General features: G+C 47.7%; 1 long non-coding RNA gene across 2 annotated transcripts in view; it reads left to right on the top strand.

Annotated features, from left to right (window-relative positions):
* Window positions 1–22,003, top strand: part of LOC139358253 (uncharacterized) — a 127,959-nt gene that overhangs the window by 26,568 nt on the left and 79,388 nt on the right. Inside the window, exons 2-3 of one of the 2 annotated variants that reach the window (XR_011612941.1) lie at window positions 577–694; window positions 1,421–1,527. This is a non-coding gene — a long non-coding RNA (uncharacterized lncRNA). The other variant, XR_011612940.1, reaches the window with a different exon arrangement.

The following is a 22,003-nucleotide window of genomic DNA, read 5'->3' as shown; positions in this document are numbered from 1 at the left end:
CGGGGCGTGTTCTGGAATCCATGTCCCTGTGTATACAGAGGGACAATTGCAGCTTTTTAGAAGTTTGTGTCCTGCCTTGTCCTAAAAAGGTTCCAAGGTGGATGCAAAATTATTTCATTCCTTTGGTTTTCTTGGTGGGATATTGATGTTTATTCTTCAGTGTCTAATATCCTGAGTGAACAGAGTTACCGCTTCAGGAACAAAGCCAGTCTGGAAACACATATTGAGATATCCACCTTTTCTTCATGGTTTCACAAAAGGCCATGATCATATTTTATTCAGTTGAACTGTAGGAAACTGCCAATATTTGCTGTTTTTGGCCTACAAAATGGCAAGTTCGTACGATATTAAAAACAAAGGCTTCCTGGATGGGGAAAATAGGAATCGGTAAGAACCTGAAGTTCTCTGTCATGGCCTCTGAGTCACAGGTAAATAAACCTGCGTGAGGGGGAGTTGACTGTACAGTATTTTCCTTCTGTTTTGATACTGTCAGAAAAAGGTCAGTTCCAATGTGTTGGGTCCCTTTGCCTCAGCTTTGCTGCAGAAGGGACTTGCCATTATACCTCTTGTTCCCAGTGCCCAGGAGGCTGATGCCACATAGAAGACCTGCAGGTCGGTGGATGTGAAACAGGCATCGGACACGCTGTGCACCTTGGGACGCATCTGAGAAGTGTGTGCTTGCAGCAGATCTGAGGTGAGGGCGTGTTCCATCTCCTCTCCCTTCTCTGGCTTTGCAGGCCTTTGAAGTTGGTCCTGGAAGGTGAAATTAGTTAATGCTGATTTAAGCTCCAGGTCAAAGCCTGGGGGCCGAAGAGACCCGCCCTTCACTAGGAGTGTGAAGCATTGGGCCCTCCCATCAGGAGGCAGCAGGGACTCGAGAAAGCCCCACATGCCCTCCAGTTCCCTTATGTTGAAAGTTTTTGTACTCGGCCATGCCGGGTCATTTTGGGAGGTGAGTAGGGGATTCACATGGGGGTGTGCAGTATTCTTAGGTGTCAGGTGCGAGAGTTGAATTTGTAGAAGCTGTGCAGATAGGAAAGGGCCTGGCAGGGAGTGCTGTTTACACGGAGCCGATTTAACGCGAGGTCTGTGCTCTACCTGGGTCCGTGTCTGACTGCTGTCTCCCAGTCTGCAACAGGACGTTGACGTGACTTGGCGCCATCGTCCCACTCTGTGTAGATGTCTGAGGATCTGTGCGCAGCTGCTCTGTGAGAATGCGTTGTGATAATGAACTGAGAAACAGTGAACAAACCCTGAATTGGTTAGCACTGGTTCCACGGCCACTTCTGCTGTGGTTGGAGTCATTCATAATAAAGTGTGCTGGACTGCTATGCAGAGCTCTGAATTTCAGAGGCCCTTTAACTTGGCAGCTAACCAGTCGCTTCCTTCAGAAGACATTTGAGTCCCCTTTACCTACCAGGGTGACCCTGGGAGTTTGAAGATGAGTGAGACAAGCCCTCTGTGTCCTGTGGATTTTACTGTCCAGAGGGGAGACAGATGTGGATGGTGAAGGAGGCCCTATCAGAGGTCAGTGCACGTCAGTTTTGTTTCTTCAGCACTTGCTGTGTTCAGGGGGTGCCCCGGGCCATGTGCAGAGCATCTGGGGACCCTGCCCATGGCATCCCAGGCACAGCTAGCATCTGCACCATCTTCATACTTGGCCTGAGTTTTGGGGAAGTACCGAGGATGGCTTCTGCCTTTGCTGGAGAGAGTTGGAAGTCAGGGCAGCCCTCCACAAGGAGATGATCGCCAGCTGATTCCTCAAGAAAGAGAGGTGGTCCCCACATGGGTAGAGCAGGGCAGCATGTACAGACCTGGGTGTGGGTCTGGGGCATGTGCATCTGAGTGGGTTCTGCTGGGAGACAGCAGGGGTGAGGTGTGAAGGCAAGTTGGAATTTACAGGATAAATTATCACTAAGGCGATGCCTGGAAAACATAAAATTGGGACTCTCTGGGGTAAACGTGGACTTAGGGTGACCCTGGGCGTGGGTGTTTTCAGGCTCTGAAGGCAGAGATTTAGGAAATTGGGGCAGAGCTGAGCCCCAGACGAGGATGAAGACCACCCTTGGGATGTTGAATGAGACAGGGGTGGAAACCCAGTGAATGTCCTGGGGGGTCAGTCCAGCAGGCAGGCAGCAGAGGAGACCGGTGTCCTCAAAGGCCCCTTGGGCCTACCTCTCAAAGTGCTGGGATGACAGGCATGAGCCACTGCTCCCTGCTGATACTTTTAAAATTTCTAAGCTACTCTCTCTCATACCCACTCCCGTATTTTTTTAAAAAAACCAGGTTTATGGCTATATTTTTTCCAAGGGAACCAAACAGTTACCTGTTTGAAGTACAAATAACACCGTGTTTAAAAACCGAAAATGCCACTTTGCATAGAAGTTTCCAAATACCCAGTTGGTTTGAGCCTTGCATTGCAGTGTCACTACCTGCTCTTAAATTTCTACCCGATGTATAGATAGCGAGACAGGGACGGCTCGTACATCTTCAGGTTTCAGTTCTACTACCTTGGGCTATATTTTCATTTATTTTGGCACAACTGTGGGTGTGGCAAGCAATGCCAGGGTATTTATTTTGAAGCGTGTCCAATAACAGTTGGGAAGATTTTCACATTTTTAGAATTTTCATAGTAATAGTTATAATTTACAAAGAATTTAAAATTGTGTAGTCATTATTTTGCTTTTTTCTAGATGTGCCCCGAAACAGGGTTGCTAACTATCATTCTACATCACAGGATTAATAACAGTACCCTTTTGGAGCAGATGCCTGTAATCAAGGAATTCTGCCTAGTCAGTTCACTTTAAGCGTGTTTAAAAGGTTGTCTTTATCCTAGTTGGCACCTGTGGCTATAGTTTGTTTTCACTGCTGAAGAATATTCCACGATGGAAGCCGTAATTCATCTGTTTTTCATATCGGTGGACATTTGGATTATTTTGGGTGGGTGTGTATGTCTATTCAGCCTTCATTTTTTCAGGATTTTTTGTAGAAGATAATGTAACAGTGTAACATCCTCTGCTAGGGAGCCAACACGAACCCTGATTACAGCCACACAGACTCTCACACAGACTCTCAGGCCTTGTTACCAACACACAGAACCATTTTCTTAAGTTGAAACACAGTAGCAGAACCTGAAGCCATGTGAACGGTTCCTCCGATCTTACACTTGGAATTCACTTTTTATTACTATGTCTGCTAATTAGGAAGCATATCAATTATACAGAAATCTGAGAATGTAAAATTATACGTTTATAACAGAAAAAACCTTATTTAATAGCCCAGAACACATGGCTATGTTTTTCCCTCATGCCCCACCACTGTTTTCTTTGCTTGAAATGGGAAATGACACTTGAATGCGGTTTTCTAGCGACTGTTAGCCTGGCATAGTTCTTCAGAGACAGAGGATGTAAAGCACATGGAGAATTTCTGTTTGTGGAATGTGATTTCCCGGTCGCCTCATTCAGGCTGCCGCCGCCTTCCCCTCTGGCCGCCTGCATCGTGGGACGTCTGAGAAGGTCCCTGTTTCATCCTCTGGAAATTCTGAAAAGGAAGGAGAGGAGGGTGTGCAGGGTGTGGTGCATTTGTGTTGGTCTTCCAGCTTTTATTTGGAGTCTCCGCTACCTTGGTTCCTGCCTTTATGTCCCTAGCTCGTGGCTTCATCCTTGTGTCTAACTCACAGGCAGATGGAAAGGGAAGTTGTATTCAGCCAACAGCTTGATCTTATTCTCAAGGCTTAAATCGACTGGGTATTTGGAGACTTCTGTGCAAATGGGCATTTTTGGTTTTTAAACACCGTGTCTTATTTGTACTTGAAATGGGGTAACTGGTTCTCTTGGAAAAAATATAGGCATAAAGCTGGTTCTTAAAAAAAAAAAAAAAAAAAAAAAAAAAGGGAGTGGGTGTGAGAGAGTGGCTTAGAAATTACACCAGTAATGGTCGGGAGTGGTGGCTTATGCCTGTAATTCCAGCACTTTGAGAGAAGGAGGCAGGTGGATCCCCTGAGGTTAGGAGTTCGAGACCAGACTGGTGAACATGGTGAAACCCCGTCTGTACTGAAAAGATGAAAATTAGCCGGGCATGGTGGCAGGCACCTGTAATCCCAGCTACTTGGGAGGCTGAGGCAGGAGAATCACTTGTACCCGGGAGGCAGAGGTTGCAGGGAGCCAAGATCGCACCACTGCACTCCACCCTGGGCGACAGAGCAGAAACTCCATCTCAAAATAGAAAAAAACCAAAAAACTAAACAAAACAAAAACCCGGTAATGAAAACCTGATTGCATCATCTGTGATGGAGACGGCGGATTATTTCATTTTTAGTGACAGGATGAATTGGATATGTTTGCAGTATTGATTTGACAAGGGAAATGGTGAGAACCAAATGTGCCGCCCAGCTTGGGCCTCGCCGTTGGCAGAAAACCGTGGCGGGCAACAGACTGGAGACTCGGAGACCGAGGGGAGAATTCTCACGCCTTGACGCTGGTGCAGTGTGTGCTTCTGGACTCCTGCTGGAGGGAGCGGCCCCTTTGCCTTGCAGACTTTGGTGCAGTGGAGACCTTAGGACCTGCCCCTCCTGGCACACCTGTGGGTGTGGCGAGCAGTGCCAGGGCTGAGGCACAGGTGTTGAGCCAGGAACGTGGGACGGGAGAGGCTGCACACGCCGGCAGGCGTCTGCTCCAGCAGCCGGGGGTTTCCGCAAGGGGGCGGGGCGTTGGTTTTCCTCCTTGAATTTGGGTGGGGAGGGTGTCCTGGGGTGCTGTGTCTGCACTTGTGTTGCTCTGAGGTCAAGTTGTGGCCCCGAGTCCCTGTCTCTCTGCCAAAGTGAGGGTTTGCCCATTTTCAGGTCAGATTTCCCTTGGGTCCGGGCCTCTAGGAGTGGGGGGTAGTCGAAGGGGGCGTGAGCACGGTGGACGCGCGTGGGCCTGTTCCTCTCCCCTCAGCTCCTGGGCTGTGTGTGAAGAGCTGCCCAGCGGAATCACCCTCCTGCCTGGTGTTTCATTCACCAGAAATCGTTCTCACTGTGGACTCTTGAGTCAAATGTAATCCAGGAATGGAACGTGCTGTTGCTGGATGCCACACACAGCATCAGGAGCCTAGTTGGGGATTATATGATCTTACCCCACACCTTAAAAGTAAAGACTATAGTTGTCAGGCGTCTGAGCCCAAGCCAAGCCATCGCGTCCCCTGTGACTTGCACGTATATACGCCCAGATGGCCTGAAGTAACTGAAGAATCACAAAAGTGCAAATGCCCTGCCTGGACTTAACTGATAACATTCTACCAGAAATAAGTCAAAATGGCCAGTCCTGGCCGGGCGCGGTGGCTCAAGCCTGTAATCCCAGCACTTTGGGAGGCCGAGACGGGCGGATCACGAGGTCAGGAGATCGAGACCATCCTGGCTAACACGGTGAAACCCCGTCTCTACTAAAAAATACAGAAAACTAGCCGGGCGCGGTGGCGGGCGCCTGTAGTCCCAACTACTCGGGAGGCTGAGGCAGGAGAATGGCGTGAACCCGGGAGGCGGAGCTTGCAGTGAGCTGAGATCTGGCCACTGCACTCCAGCCTGGGGGACAGAGCGAGACTCCGTCTCAAAAAAAAAAAAAAAAAAAAAAAAAAAAAAAAATGGCCAGTCCTTGCCTTAAGCGATGATTTTTTGTGTGTGTGAAATTCCTTTTCCAGGATCATCCTGGCTCAAAAAGCTCCCCCACTGAGCACCTTGTGACCCCCACTCCTGCCCGCCAGAGAACAAGCCCCCTTTGACTAATATTCCTTTACCTAACCAAATCCTATAAAACGGCCCCACACTTAGCTCCCTTCGCTGACTCTTTGGACTCAGCCCGCCTGCACCCTGGTGAAATGAACAGCCATGTTGCGCTCACAAAGCCTGTTTGGTGGTCTCTTCACATGGATGTGCATGACAATAGTTAAGGGGATACTGAAGTCTTTGGCAGTTCCAAGAGCTTTTTCAGTTTGTGTCGGGCCATTGTAGGCAGAAGGAAATACTTGCTTAGAGACTCTTACAGAAATGTTCGGTGCAGTGCCATTAACTCGTGGAATAAATGTGTAACTTTCCATGGCAGACCTCTGGAAAGAGATGCTCTTTGAGTGCACCCTGGCCTGCTCGCTACAAGAATCGGCCGTGTCACCCCGCTTTCCGTGGGTCTGCAGGTGTGCGTGGTCCATTGCCCTGCACTGTGGCCATGGAAGGGAAGATGATCTGGAATGCTGGCGACAGTTATCGGTGCGTGTTGATATGTGCTGCTTTCTACAGGGGAGAACATTTCTGTTTAATAAACATCTCATCTCGATGATGACTGCAAGATATTTGAGTCTCATTCAATAGTGTTTCTGGGTTCCTTCTGTTTTTAATCTGCTTTCTAGCACTAGGCAAGTGAAGACATGGAAAGTAAAAACTCATCGAACTTGTAGAGACATGGTGTTGTGGAGGAGCAGACTGTAGCCTCTGGCTCTGTTTAAAGATTGTAGTAAACCTCTTACCTGGCACGGTCAGGGTGTAAATTATCTTGTTTAATCGAAATGTGTATGAGTCCAAGCTGGCGCCTGCATTGTTGATGAAATACCAGATTTTAAGGGAACATGTCAATGTGCTGCAAGATACCAACAAAGTTCCTCACTGAGGTTCGGGGCGGGTTCGGAGCAGCTGGCCCTTAGGTCACCAGGGTCGTCTCTGGGAGCAGATGCTCAGTGTGGGCATTAGTCACTTAGCCTTTCCAGAGCCCAGGAATAGCTCTCTGTGGTGATGTTTGAAACCTGTATTTTGAGTCAGTTTGTCCCACTGGACTCGAAGTTGCCGCGCGATATCAGACCTTTGCCTCCACCGTGCGCTCGTTTTCTTGTCCCCTGATAACTGCCTCGGTTGCCCTAGCCTGACATTTGAGCCTCGTCGTTCATGGACACAGGCTCCGTGGTGGGGCAAAGGCCGCGACTCCGGCTTGCACAGTTCTGTGACTCTCACCATGGTTTATCACATCACTCCCGGGATCTCCATTTAGAGGAAGAGTGTCCCTTTCCTGCAGGCCCTGTGTGGTGTGGAAACCACCCCTACCTAGCTTTTTCTGTTTGAACTGTACCGTGAAGCTATTTCTGTTCTAGTCAACCGTCAGAATTTAAGGAACAGTGATTTATGTAACTTATCACACGCTTCTCAGCAATTCTTTATGAATTTCATTCTGTTGTGAAATGATTGCAGTTTTCATGGCTATGCTGGTCTCACGTTGTGGCCCTTGAAATGAATTCCCTTCCCCATTGTGTGTTAAGGTTGTGCCTGGGAGCTGTTGAGGCCTCACTTCTGCTTAGGGCAGTGGCTTTGCTCTCCTGACAACAGGAAGAATCTTATTTAGAGCACTTCTAATGTAGTTTTTGCTTCCAGACAGAGTTACTTTTTTTCACAGAGACAGCCACTAAAGTCATAAATTATGCTCAGGATGGACACACGGGTCAGCTGACAGAGTGGAGTCCAGAACAGATCCAAAGACACAAAAGCAGTTCAGTGGAATTTGAGTCTTTTCAACAAATGGTGCTGGAATTATGGGACAGCTGTATGCAAAAGAGTGAAAACAGGGAGAAATTCCTGTATGAAAATTAAGGTGGACCATAGGCCTGAATGTAAAATACCAAACTACAAAAGAAAGGGAAATTGTGGAGACCTAGGGTGAGAGCTCTTAGCCATACCATGATCCATAATCAAGGAAGAAAACAAGTAGGTAAGACTCATCAAAATTAAACTTCTAATATAAAAGACACCCCTAGGGAATTGAAGAGACACATTTTCGATAGATGGGGAGAAGATGTCTACGAACCATGCAGCCGGCAAAGGACTCGTATCCAGAATGCACAGGACTCCCACGGCTCATGACAGAGAACAAACCACCTGACTTAAAAGCGGAAGAGACCTGAACAGATGCTTCGCTGAGAAGGACGGGAGGATGGCCCGAAAGCATCTGAAATGACCTTCAGCATGACTGGTTGCACCGAGATGTGCACCGAAGCCGCAGTGAATTTGTTCACACCCCTGCTGGAGCCGCCTGACTATGGTCTTCCAACAGCCCCAGGTGCTGGTGAGGACGGGCAGTCGGGACTCCTGTGCGATGCTGGGGTTCAGCACGGTGCAGACAGCTTGGCGGTTTCTTACAAAACTGAACTCACACAAACGTGGGTCCCAGTGACCCCAATCCTGGGTATTTACCCTAGAGAAACAGAATCTGATGTTTAAGAAAAACTGTGCCCAGATGTTAATAGCGCTGTCTATGGTTGTCCAAAACAGGTTACAATGTGCCACAGCCATATGTGGAATAATAAATACCCAGCAGCCCCGAGGCCTGGCTGTTGATCACAGGACACCCTGGGTGCACCTCCAAGCACGATGCCCAGGAAATTGTGATTTTGCGAGTGTTTTGCCACAACGCTCGCAAAAGATAGACCTGAGTCATGGGAGGACACGGAAAGGGTGGTTGCTGAGAATGGGAGGGTATGCTTATGAGGCCCCGTGAGTGGGTTTGGGGCTGTTGGACTGTTCTGCTTGTGTGATGATGATTATGGGAATATTGTGCCGAAATTCACAGAACTGAACACTGTCCACTTTACAGTAATTTTTAAAAAGTGGTAATATGCTCATTTTCGGTACTGTTTTTAATGGAAGATGGAGTTTGCAGATGATTTGTCAGGGCAAGCCTGTTTCAAGAGTTTGTAGACGATTCGTTAGGGGCCTGTCTCAGGGCCCTTGGGTTGGGTTGGGTTGAGTTGGGTTGGGTTGGGTTGGGTTGAGTTGGAAAAGCCTTCTCTGTTGTGGGCAGTAGTACGGGGCGTGGAAAGGATATTGCCAAGGAAACATGTAGAATCCTTTGAGGAAACGTGTATTTCTAACTTGCTATAAGATAGAATTGGAAATTGTAATGGTTTTGTTTTCTAGAGTCTTGGTAGAATAGGGAAGACAGTGTAATAAAAGCTAATTTTGAAATGAAGAATTTTAAAGATTTTCAACAGCAATTGCTCTAGGAAGTCACCCTGGAAATGTTTTTAAAGATGTTCAATAGCAATAGCTCTAGGAAGAGTCACCCTGGAGTTGCTTCTTGAGCATTGGTTTCCTGGCTGTATCTTCCAACTTTCATTTTTAAGTTTTGCTGTGAGTTGGGGATGTGTGGGAATAGCCATCCCAGCCCTGCAGGGGGGTGCATGTGCCCCGAGGCCTGAGGCACTGTTTCAACCTAGCTTGCAACATGGGGACTCTTGTCAGTGGCTGGAGTAAGAGTACCAGCCTGGCAGGCTGGGGGGAGCCCCAGGGTGGTCTGGGCACTGTCCTCCCTGCCTGCAGGATGGCAGCTGGAGGAGCTCGAAGGCTGCCTGCCTCGTGGCTGTCAGCGCAGCAGCCCCTCCTGGCCCTGGAGCAATCTTTGGGTCCATGAGTCTCTGCACCGGGACTTGCCTCCTGGGAACTCCGCCACAGTCCTGAGGGCCCTGGTGCCACTTTCCCGGTGGGACCCAAGCCTCAGGCAGCTGCGACCCCAGATTCGGTTGCTTTCCCTGCCGTCTCATTGCAGCACGAGTGCTCATCTCACTCAATGTAGAACCTCAGGTTCCTTCAAGATCCCCAGAGATGGAATCTCCCAATTTAACAAGATAGTTGGTGACAAAATTTGAGCGGCACTGATTTAACTCAGCTTCCAGAGTTTAAGTTCCCAAGACACAGTCCTGCTCCTTCCCTGGCCTCATCCTGTGTGGCTGGTGTGGATGCGGGGTTTCCGGAGGGTGGGGCTGAGGCAGGTCAGCAGCCAGGGGGATGGCTCATTATTGATCGCTCAACGCCTTGAGGATAACTAGGATTAATGACCTTTATAGGGCTGTAGGTTTGGAGTATATATATATGTGTGTGTATATATACACATATTTAAACGAGGTGGACACGGTTATCACTGCATTTTTCTGACATGAAACTTGGAGAGCAGAGGGTTTAGGAAACTCCTGAAGCCACACTGTCAACGGGACTCGGGCGGTCTGGCCTTAGACCCTGCACTGTTTGCCCCTCACCACGCAGTCGGCAGACCCGGGTGGTCTGGCCTTAGAACTCACGCTGGTCGCCCCTCCCTGCCACGTTGTGGGGTTTTTCCTGCTTCTGGGCAGCATTTGATAGCTTGTGAAACAAGACCAAGACTTACTATGAGTGGATTTGCCATTATCTGAGATCCAGAACGTTTCCTGGACCTGGCGTTGCCGATGTCACGTAAGGGAAGGTAAAAACATTTTCATTGTGGTCACTGGGGCTCCTGAAATGGTATTTTTCCCGGTGAAAGTTTACTCATAAAAATCTTTTAACTCAATACTATGTGAACAGGAAGAAATGTGTTGGGCTCTAGTTAAATGTCTCAGAGCCACAGAAGTAAATGAGGGCACCTTCCGAGCACAGCCTCCCGGAAGAGGCCAAGGACGTTTGTCTGGAGGGTTTGCCATGAAGCAGGACTTGGGCAGGGCTGGTCTGCCTAGGGAGGCCTCTGCCATGATGTAGGTTAGTTGAAGTAGTTGACGGGTGGTGGCTTGAGGTCGGTGGTCCCCGAGGAAGCCCCTAGCAAGGCCGGTTTCCGTGGGATGGAAAACTGCCGTTCAGTGGCTGTAATCTTGGCTTCACGGGTCTGACATACAATCCTGCCCTCGGATACTTGGATCCCAGCCAGGTCAGATGGCCCTGAAAGGACATTCGGACTGTGATGGCTGCACCCATTCTCAGCATCTGTAGGGTCTCCTATGTATGTCTGTGTTTCCATTTTCTTTTAGCACAATTTCTCCCAGTGAAGTCGTGAGAAATAGAAGGAAAGGTGGAATGAAGATGTGATTGAGGAAAGTGTGGTGTGGTCTTCGACCTTATTTTGCCTTGGTTGGTGCTCAAGAACTCCACCTGACCTCAGAGCTGAGCGTTTCTGCCAGGAAGTCCTGCCTTTTATCCTACCTCGAGGCCTGTTGAGACACTCCAAGAAGCTTCGTTAACAAATTGCCTTTTCCTTTTACAGCAGTTGGATATATTTGCAGCAAAACAAAGGAATAACCCCCCAATATGGTGATGAAATGCATTTAAGTATAGATAGCATTCAGTCTTGAAGGGCCTGGGATTTTAATCATCTTTGGGTCATGTAACAAGTGGTGTTGGTGATTAAAATCTCCTGACAGCTTTGTTCTGCCACGTTCCTCAGTTTTGAATGATGATCTTCCTGGTGTTGTACCTTGGGAGGGGCGTTTGTGTCAGTAGAGAGCAGAGTGGTGGTTCCCAGAGGCTGCGAAAGGACAGAGGTGAGGCCCCTGAAGGACACTGGTCTTCCTGGTTTAGGGGTTTGGGGCTCAGCCACCTTCCTGTGTCCGTGTAAATTATACCCAGGATCATTTTCACTCGCCCCACTTTAGTTGAGTATTGGAGCTTCAGGATATGTGTGCCCACGTCACCTGGGCTGTGATCCTGGAGTTGGGTGAGACTGATTCCCGGGTTTGTAGAATTACTCTGGGATTATTGAAAACAGAAGCACTTGAGGCATTCATAATGCTATTTCCTGAACGTAATTTATGTTCAGTTCTTCAGAAACATTTATCTGAGGAAGCATCTATCATTTTTGTTTTCTGCCACTCAGTGCTAGAAAGAATTGTGCAACACTCAAGTGAGTGGCATTATTCCTCTCCCTCCACCATGCAAGCAAGATTAAAGGTACCTCTGGCTCCCCTCAATCTTCTCATCTGCAGGGTGCCTGGCATGGCAGTGTGCTGCCTTCCGTCTTCTTTTTGGGGAGAATTAGTTGTGTTTGTGTGTACTGCTCAGCTCAGCCTCGTGCAGTTGTGTGGATGAGGAGCTTGGATGCTAGGTGACCCTCCCAGGCCTGCCTCCCACCTCCCTAGGCCTTGTTCTAAACTGACAGATAAACAGTGTGTTTTGGAAGAGGACAGCAGCAGGGCAGGAGAGAGTTTGTTCAGACTTTCTCCTTGCACTGACGTTTGAGCCTTCATCCAGCCTGGGCACTTTTACAGAGCTGCGTTTGTGTGTTGCAAACCATTCCCTCCCAGTAACCGTGCTTTCAGAGGTTTGGAAATGTGACTTAACTCATCTTCAATTTAAAGCATACTATCAAATTTTAGTGTTGAAACTGATGTATTTTATGGCCTTTATTTGATTTCTCTTGATTTTTTTTCCCATATGAGACAGGGCATCTTAAGGGACACAGCCTGGTGTTGGCCCCCTTTCCTAAGGATGGAAGTGAATTCTGAAAGCCCTTTATGCAGGCAGCGAAGGCCTCTTTTATTTTGGCCTAGTCAGGTATATAATTCTTTTTCTCTTTGGTTTTTTTGAGACAGGCAAAAAAACCTTTTTGTTGCCCAGGCAGTGGTGTGAGCACAGCTTACTACAGCCTCAACCTCCCAGGCTCAAGTGATCTTCCTGCCTCAGTCTCCTGAGTAGCCAGGACCCACAGGCACATGTTCCATGTGTCCCCATGCCTGACTTAGTTTTGTATTTTTTGTAGAGATGGAGTTTTGCAATGTTGCCCAGGCTGGACTTGAACTCCTGGACTTAAGCAGTCCAGCTGTCTCAGCCACCCAAAGTACTGAGATCACAGGCATGAGCCACCGTGCCTGGCCAAGTGTGTTTCTAATTTCAAAATTAAGAGGACACCCATCCAGTTAATTACATCTCTATTGGAACATGCTGCTTACAGTGCATTAGGAAAAATCATCCAGAACTTGGAAAAGGAGCTGGACAGACACAGCCCTTCGAGGTTGTCCGATGAACCCCTGGGGTCTTTAACTATCTGGAGGGATGTACCATGTCAGACTCACTGTTGACCGGCTGAAGCCTAGGTTTCATGAGGTTATGTGTCAGCTTGTAGTACTTTCTCTGGCAGAGATGCGAGTGACTTCTGCTCAGTGACAGGCTCATCTCAGGGACTTCATGGCCTGAGGGACGGCAGCCTGTTTGAGCTGATCGAGCAATCTCGCACTACCCTTATTTTCTGAAACGCCTATGAGTGACTTCTCACACGGTCTTTGAAGCGGCTTCATGCCCGCGCTCCTTGGTAATGATCGAATGCTTTTTTTGACCCCTCATCCCTTTCTTTGGGGTGTTCCAGTCTCAGTTCTCATGATGTGTTCTGCTTCTGCAGGAATTTCTGAAGCTGCTGAGTGTAGAAAGCACTGAGGAGGCTGTGCTCCCACCCCTGTGAGCCTTCCAGGCATCATCCTCTCCCCTTGGTGAGGCAGCGTCCATGACACACCGAGGAGGCTGTGCTCCCGTCCCCCGTGAGCTTTCCAGGCATCCTCGTCTCCCCTCCAGGAGGACAGGAGGAACCTTTCAAACCCTTCTTAAACTTGTTTTCATGTCTTTGTTTTAACAGTTTTCTTTGCATCGTCTCCCTTATCCAGAAGTGAGGGTGAACGCTGAGTTATTCACGGGAGTCAAGAAACCACACGCAGCCCAAAGTGACGTTTGTTTCCCTGAAATGATTTGTGTGTGTTCACCTTAAAATGCAACTCAGTAAAACAGGTGTGTTTTGAGGAATGACTTTAAATTACCTAGGTAAAAATGTGACAGTTAAATTTCATCATCTGTGTGGGTGTCCACAACCCCCTTCTGTGATTGCGTGTGAGTTTGTGACTTGTGGTTATTTTTGAAGAAAGAAAATCTGTTGTTGAGGACTTCAGATGGTGTGCTGGGATTGTGTAGGGTGGACATCGGGGGCTTCAGTGTGTGGCTTCCTTGAAGAGGTTCAAATTAAGGCTGAGAGTCCCTACTCCAAAATGCTCCAAAACCTGAAACATTCTGAGCTTCCTCATGACACTCGAAGGAAATGCTCTTTAGAGCACTTTGGATTTCAGGCTGGGGATGGTCAACTGGAAAGTGAAATATTGCAAGACCCTTCTGGCCCCAGGAGCTTGGATAAGGACATGGAGGGGGCCTGTGCCAGGTATCCCTGGAGTGCAAGGCAGCCTGGGCTCTCTGACTGGTTTTTTGTAGGAGCCACAGAAGGGAAAAGAGGGTCAAAGTGGCCACGCCTGGCTCCTGAGAAGGCTGGACCAGAAGGAGGTGGATGCGGAGGACAGCAGTTGAGTCCCCAGCGTCCGGGACTCCTGTCCCTGGTGGAGTTGAGAGCCTCCTCTAGTTGTGGCCTCTCCGCTGTCAGCAGCCACTGAGGCCTGAAGGGAGAGGGGGCTGAGGAGAGGAGGAAGGATAGGCCTGCTTCTGGAGAGGGCCAGCATCGGCCTGTGCTAGCCTCGTTTGTTACTGCTGCGTCCAGTGTGCACGGCCGTGCCTCGTGGTGTAGCGGTTCCCGGGATGCACAGCGCTCTTGTCTGCAGTAACGTCTTTGTCTCCGACCCTTGGAGGCAAGTTACCTTTTTCTCCAGTGAAAAGAGGTAGAAAATCTTACAGAAATACATTTGCTCTAATGTCTGTTTTCCAATAAGACATGGTCGCTTAGGCTAAATCTTTGTGAGGTCAAGACAGGAGGATCACTTGAGGCCAAGGGGTTGAAGACCAGCCTGGACATCATAGCAAGACCCCATCTGTATAACAGAAGTTAGCTGAGTGTGGTGGTGCGTGCCTGTGGTCCCTGGTACTCTGGAGGCTGAGGTGGGAAGATCACTTAAGGCTACAGTGAGCTGCTATTGCTCCACTGTACTCCAATCTTGGCGACAGAGCCAAGACCCTGTCTCAGAAAGAAAAGTTAAAAAAAATCCAGAAATGTCATTTTCTTTTAAAATCATCCCAAAAGAAAAATCGTTTTTTTCTAAGAATGTAAAGGGTAACTGATACGATTCTTTCCTTGCATTGTTTCTCCTTTTCGAATATTTACAGTAGTCCGTCCACATCGTCTCTCATCTCATTACAAAGCAGCAGGTGTCTTTGAGGTTAGTGGTGTTTCTCTGTGTCGCACCTTGGAGAACAGCCAGCATGAAACCTCTTACCACGATCGTGCACATCGTTTGTAGTCCCAATTAAAATCCTCTCCAGAGACGCCTGTGCTGCTTATTATAGCAGAACTTTGGTTGTGCTGAAATGTGCATTCAGCTAATGGTTTTAAGTTCATATCTGAGATGATGCTGTATAATTCCTGAAGCATATGGGATCACTAATGATTGAAGATAATTCTGGCCGATGTCATTTGGAGGATATTTTTCACTTCAAGTTAAAACTTCCTTCGCGATAGTCATTTTGGGATTCATTTAACTATGTGCTTTATTTCATAGCTCAAATTTTCATTAGTCATTTCATACCATAGGATTTTGAAAGCAGATTTGGCAAAACCTTTCTAACAAAATGTTTGCTTATGATGTCCCAAGGAACAGCACTCAGAATTGCTGGTAACTGTGGTACATTTTAAGGCTGATGATAGAAGTCACTTGAATGGTAAGGGCTGCTTTGTGAGGCAGATGGGGTTTGAATCCCGACCCTCCTGATATGCAAGCCCTGACCGTGGCCTTCTCTCCTCTCCCCTGGGAGATGGGAAGGTTCCAGCATCTACCTCACAGGCCGTCCTGAGAACCTGGGACTAAGGGCTTGTGTTCCTCTTGCAGGTGGCACAGACGTGGGGGCTTGACGATACACACACTGCAGGCTGCCAGTGTCGGGGTAATCCAGTTTTAGTCATAAAGGTGGGATTTGCTTTGCTCCCCTGCAGACCAGGTGCGGTGCTGCTGTTGTAGCAGGTGTGTGGATCCTCTTGGGTGGTCCTCAGGTGGACAAGGAGTCACCGATTCGGATTCCCAGTGTTAGATGTGAGGGGACCATGGACCTCATGTGTTCAGAGGGGAGGAGTAAAAAGCTTCCCTTGTATTTCCAGAACTGTCTATCCCAGGAATGCCAAACCACTGGCTTTCACCTGACGCTGTCGTAGGTGACACTGTCTGGAAATGAGGACTCATGTTCCGCATACTTGAGCCAGTACCCGTCTCCCTCCAGGGCCGTGGCCCAGCCCTCCTCATTTCGCTGGGTTGCCAGCCTGGGGATCTGTAAGCCCAGAGACGTCTCCGGTCTCGGCCCCCGCTCCCCCTGGGGACAGGAGGTGGCTTCAGGAGGCTGGTGATGAATGCCTGAATGAAGCCGACTTGTGACTGCAGTTCTGTCTAAGGGCCTCCCCGGGTGTTAGATGTCAGTAAATGACACCTGTGTGTGGATCTCATGTGATGAGAGAAACAGTGGGGGAAACCAAAGCTTGTAGAGTCTACAGGTTCTGAACTTGGAGGTGTGTGCACCTGTGTACTTGGTGAGGGGTGTGACGTCCGGAATGAGTGTGCACGTGTGTCACGTTTGTGCATGTGTGGTTGAGTGTATTTAGCAGGTGTGGGTGGAGTGAGCATGTTCATGTGTGTCGTATGTATTTGAGGGTGTGTGTGGAGTGTGTACACGCATCATATTTGGTGAGTGTATTTGAGGGTGTGTATGGAGTACATACATGCGTTTGCGTGTATACTATTGGGTGAAGCGGTGGCATGTGTGGAGTAAGCATGCACACGTGTATGCTGTGTGTGGGGTTTCTAAGTGGTCCTCCCCTGAGCCTGCTCCTGGGCCCTGCTGTCCTGGCAGCTTCACAGTTTGGTGCGTCTTTGATTCCGGAAGATTCTGGAACCAAATTCTGAAGCTGTGATCACAAACTTGCAGCCCTGGAGGACGCTGGCCCGTGGAGCCGGCACGAGGGTCTCTGTGCTGGCCTCTCCCTGGGCTGTGTCCACAGAAGAGCATGTCCGATGATTGAGCTGTGCGGGTCTGTGGCTCCCCAGCCTCGAGTCAGCCCTCGGTTCTGTCCCACCTCTGTTTTTCTTGCTGAGGGGCTCCGGGAAGTGGTGCCTGGGATGGCGTTTTCACCCTGGGGTTGCTTCGCCAGCTGCCCAGGTGCTGGCTGCCTGAGACCTGCTGCCGTCCTGGGTGGACGGGGCTGTCGCGGGGACATCCCTGAGCACCCGCGGGAAGGCAGGTTTAGGAAGTGCCAGAGGTGAGTGGCTTCCTCTCACACTTGATTTTCTGGAAAGTTCTGGGTCTCCTGTTTTTCCCTAAGGGAAGTTAGAAACTGAGTTTCTCTTTAGGGGAACGTCTTTGCAGAGTCTGCTGTTTGAATGTTCCCCAGGTGTGGAATACTCAGGGCCATATGTGTTTGGGAACATCCGTGTCCTGAGCGAATTCAGTAAGGAATGGAGAGAGGCCTCCTATCAGCTTGGCCTCTGTTTCCAGCTTGTTGAGGGTTGACGGCTGCTGGTATCCCAGGGAGAGTTAAACACTGGGCGGTGTGGGATGGGAATGTTTGCTCTGACAAGGACAGTGGGAAAGCATCTAAACAAACGTCGCTGTTCTCCGGGCTCCTCGGGGTCGAGCTTGTTTTGTGGTGTTGAGGGAAAGCTACCCTTGTTCCTGTTCCTCACCATTTGAAAGGTGTCCAGGACACGTTCCTCTGGAGAGGTGATGTGCGTGAGTGGGGGTCAGGTCGCAGGCTCCGAGGTTATTTGGGACCTGTCAACTGATTTCCTGAACACACAAGTGCTTGGTAAAGATGTTCCTGATTAGCTAAAACATTTCAAGAGGACGTGATAGCTGGTGGTTGTTTAAAGACTATCACAATTTTCCTGTTACTTTTTAAATGCCTGTTGAATAAGGGAGGATTCACGTATTTTTATTTTCCTGTCTGCATACTTGATATTTTGTTTTTTGTTTTTCATGTGGGTGTGCAGTTAACAGGATTTAGAAGCAGTCTCAGCCCTGGGGAGACTTCAGGGCCGCCTCAGTCAGTGCTGAAGGGAGGCAGGGATTTGGGGGCTGCTACCTCCACAGGAAGGGACACCAAGGGCCAGAGGTCAGCAATCTCAGTGAGGCCACAAAGACGGGCACACCCAGCACCCTGGCCCATGTGCCTCTCCTTCACCTTTGTCTCTGCTCAAAGCTGCTCTCCTGGGTCATCACTGGTGATCTCTAGGTGCGTGCTTGCTTCTTGCAGAAGTGGTGTCTGGCTGTGGTCAGTGTGGGCCCTCAGGACTTCCCTGTTTTTGGCTCACATCAATATTGGGCAGTGGTGTATGTTTGCTTTGGAGTGGTAGATCCGGTGGATTTTTGGCTTTGCCAACTCATTTAATACCTGTTCTCCTAGGTGCTGGGACCCTCTCCTAAGTCGCCTGTTCTCCTAGGTGCTGGAGCCCTATCATAAGCCGCATGTTCTCCTAGGTGTTGTGACCCTATCATTAGCTGTGTGTTCTGCTAGGCGCTGGGACCCTATCGTAAACTGCTTGTGAGAGATCTCGGAGGTGCTGCTTATGAGGATCCGCTGCCTGACCTGAGGTGCAACAGTTGCAATTCAAAACCACCCCCCAGAAAAATTGTCTTCCATGAAACCCATCCCTGGTGCCAAAAAGGCTGGGGGACAGCTGGCCTAACGCGGGCTAAGATGTCAGTAGATTTTTGGACTTGGGCCTCAGTTGAAGAGGATTAGATTTTGAAAGGTGGGGTTTGAAGGCTTCTAAAGGGCAGGTTTTCATCTCCAGTGGGGCCTGGCCAGAACTGGGTAGAACTGACCCAGAAGCTGACAACTAGTCAGGCTGGCTCACTGCCTGTGTCCTGTGTGTGCAGCCTTGCTGTTTATTCAATTGTCTGGTGGTGGTGTGGATTCCATCCACAGCCTCAGAGTAGTGGAAGCCATTACTTCAAGGCTGACCTTATTTAACTTTATCAAAAAGACATGAAAATCATTTAGTATAAATCTTCCAGATACCTGTATCCTTTCTTTTCCCAGAGGCTTTTAAGTATTGCAACTTAAAAATCTTCAAAAATAACTTGAAAGGAAAACCTCTAAATATATTTTTGATGAGCACCCTTGACACCTTTAATATGTGAAGTAAATTCCCTTGACTTTTGTATTCCTAGAAACTCGTTCATGTTTGCAGATGACTTTGTATTTTGTCAACAGTGGCCACTGGTTGGTGACCATCAACACCTACCGTGTATCATTTAGAAAGTTGGATGTGGATGTATTCACTTTTCAGACACACAAACACATGGGCTGTTTGTTTTCGGTTTTGATTTTTTTGGTTTTTTTTCTCCCCCCAGCTGAATTCAAGAAAGGGAAACAAGCAGACAGAGTAAGTACCAGAAAGCGTCTAAGTGGCTGGGTGGGGGATCCTACTATGGTGTTGGATTGTGTTCTGCCAGACATCGCTCCTCGAAAAGCTGACCCTGAAACGGCTGGCATTGCCCTCACCCTGGGACATTCGTCTGTCTCACCAGAAAATGAAGAATCTGCCAGAGTACTGTGAGTCAAATTCAGTCAGAACTCGATTAACTAAGAGGCTTTGTCTCAAAGGCCAAAACATGAGGACACATTTTTAATTTTTAAGGAGTGCTTCATTGTGAGTCAGTTCTGATGTGTACTGCATTAGGAAACCTCTGAACTTCCACGGTCAGGCCCAGAACTCTGAGGGAAAGTGGTTGTGCCCTTCCCACTGTTTTTGTCACTAGCTGTATTGATTTCCTTAAAAACCCTTTTTATATGAGTTCTATTATAGTTTGAAAAAAATTCACTTAGGTAGAACTGGAAGCGTTTGCGCCGTGTTAATACTCATGACCCGTTCTGGGTCTCGGTGTATGTGTACTGTATAAATGTACATGTGTGTATGTGGTGTACACATACTACGTGTATTTCCACTGCATGTATTTACAGTGTATAGGTATGTACACTACATTTGTGTCCTACACACGTGCATGCTGTAGGCATGCATGTACATGTGTATATGTGTGTATCTACGGGGATGATTATATGCACACTAGTTGGACACCTATCTGTTCTACATGTGTACATACATGCATGTATTTAATGCCATATACATACCTGTGTACGTGCACCATGTGGGTATGTGCACATTATTTCTGCAGATGTATATATACATATGTGCACACAAGCATGCATGTACACTATGCACACTGAATAAACTTCTGGATATGTACACAATAATACGTATACATGCTGCATATGTACGTACACTATTGCATATGTGTATACGTTTTATACGTTAGTGTACTGATGTACATTGTATACATGTGCATATGTGTACACTGCACATGTGTATGCATGCTGTAGTGCACCTACGTACATTGGATAAGAATGTATGTTATATGCATGTGTATACATATAGCAAATAGCATACCTGTGTACATACGGATGTGCATGTGTATGCCATATACATGTACATACAGGTTATAGTATACCTGTGTACACTGTATGCATATAGACGTGTGTACATGCTCTGCATGTACATACATGTTAGCATACCTATGTACATTTGCTATATGGATGTGTGTATGCTCTATGCTTGTACACACGTAGTGAACTTGTTTGTACACTATATATATTTGGATGTGTGTACACTCTATGCATGTACCCTACATGGATCTGGATGTGTGTGCACTCTGTACGCACGTAGTGCACTTATGTACACTCCACGTATTCGGATGTGTGTACGCTCTATGCAGGTACACGTGTTACAGTGTGCCATATACGTACGTTATGTGGATGTAAATGTGTGTGTGCGCTCTATGGCACCAGGAATAGGGCTCCCGCAGGGATCCAAGAACGCACCATCTCGCTGGCACCGGAGAGTGTAGGATGAAAACAGTTGTTTGTTACAACCTAGTTGAAATTTGGCAGGTTACTCTACCCTTTGCAACGATCTAGGAACAGTCACTTCATTGATGTGTGTGTTCCTGAAATCATAAACAGCTCTGTGAGGTGTGTCTCATCCCCAGACGAGAGAGGGAACCGAAACAACAATGACTCGGTCACTTAAGTGAGGTAGAACTAACACAGCAGCTGTCTAGCTTTCTGTATTATAACTTTGTCAGCAGCTCAATGAGAAATCGGCACTCATCAGGAAATGTGTCCACTTTCTACTGTTCTTTATTGGTGGCGTATTAACTGCCTCGTGTTATTCCTCACGATGTAGCAAAATCCCTCCTAGAGTTGTGAATATAAACAGTTCATGGCAAATGTAGTATCTTCTTTGTAACATTGAAAACGATATGTAAGTTCATCTTCAGATATTGTTTGGAAGGATGAGAAGGAAGGTGTTTAGGACAAAAGAATAGAGAGCTTTCAAGTAAACAGGGAAAAGAAGGACTTTGTGCAAAATATTTCCAAATTTGGAATTTGAGAATACTAAATCTCACATCTAAGATCATAGGTAGTTTTTTTTTGGGGGGGGGGGTTAAAATTAGTACTTGGTTTTCCATGCCTTTGGGAATTTCAGTCCTGATGGAGGATTGCAAGAATAATCTGATTTTTCAGAACAGAAGGGCAGTCTGTCTCAAAGGTAAATTCCAGGTTGTACCATAGAGAAATAGAAATTGCTGTCAACTTTCTGTAAGGTTCTTCAGTTCTTTCCTCTTCTGTGGTTAAAAAACCATCTCTGGGTTTAGTCTCAGCCAAGTTCCTCTTATGAGGTTGCCTTACATTTCGCACAGCTGTTGAGAGTCTTCATCATTCGTAGTTAACTTGTTAAAAGCAAAACCTTGTACTAGTTAGATCTGGGCACCTTGAAGGCAGGGCTCTGTTTTATATTTTTAATAAGCAGCAGGGTGATGGCAGGGCTAGGGCCCTTCATCCCATCATGCATTCCTCTGAGCTTTCAGAGCTCTCACTGCATGCTGAGTGGTGTTGGCTGTTTAGGGTTTAAATAGGAAGACGAGGCTCTGCGACTTGGGACGCTCTTACTACCTTCATAGAGAGCTTGGTGACAGTTCAGCATGACAGTTTGTGCCCCTGCTGTGTATACTTTGTTACGGCCTCACAGAAAGGGTATTGATTTAAACGTGACTAATTTCTTCATGTTTATTTTTGCCTTTATTCCTAGTTACAGTCCTGATAATTTTTCTTCCTTTAAAATCTTGCTAATGGTTAGTGAATTAGTGATAAACTATATTTACGTGTTCTCTAAATCTAGCGATTTAATTGGAGGTCATTCTTCTTGCACCATGTGTCAGTGCTATGTCAGGATG

The sequence above is a fragment of the Macaca nemestrina genome, chromosome 14 (genome assembly GCF_043159975.1).
Source record: "Macaca nemestrina isolate mMacNem1 chromosome 14, mMacNem.hap1, whole genome shotgun sequence".
Taxonomy (NCBI): domain Eukaryota; kingdom Metazoa; phylum Chordata; class Mammalia; order Primates; family Cercopithecidae; genus Macaca; species Macaca nemestrina.
The sequence above is the reverse complement of the archived record's forward strand: the minus strand, read 5'-3'. Positions and strand labels throughout refer to the sequence as shown.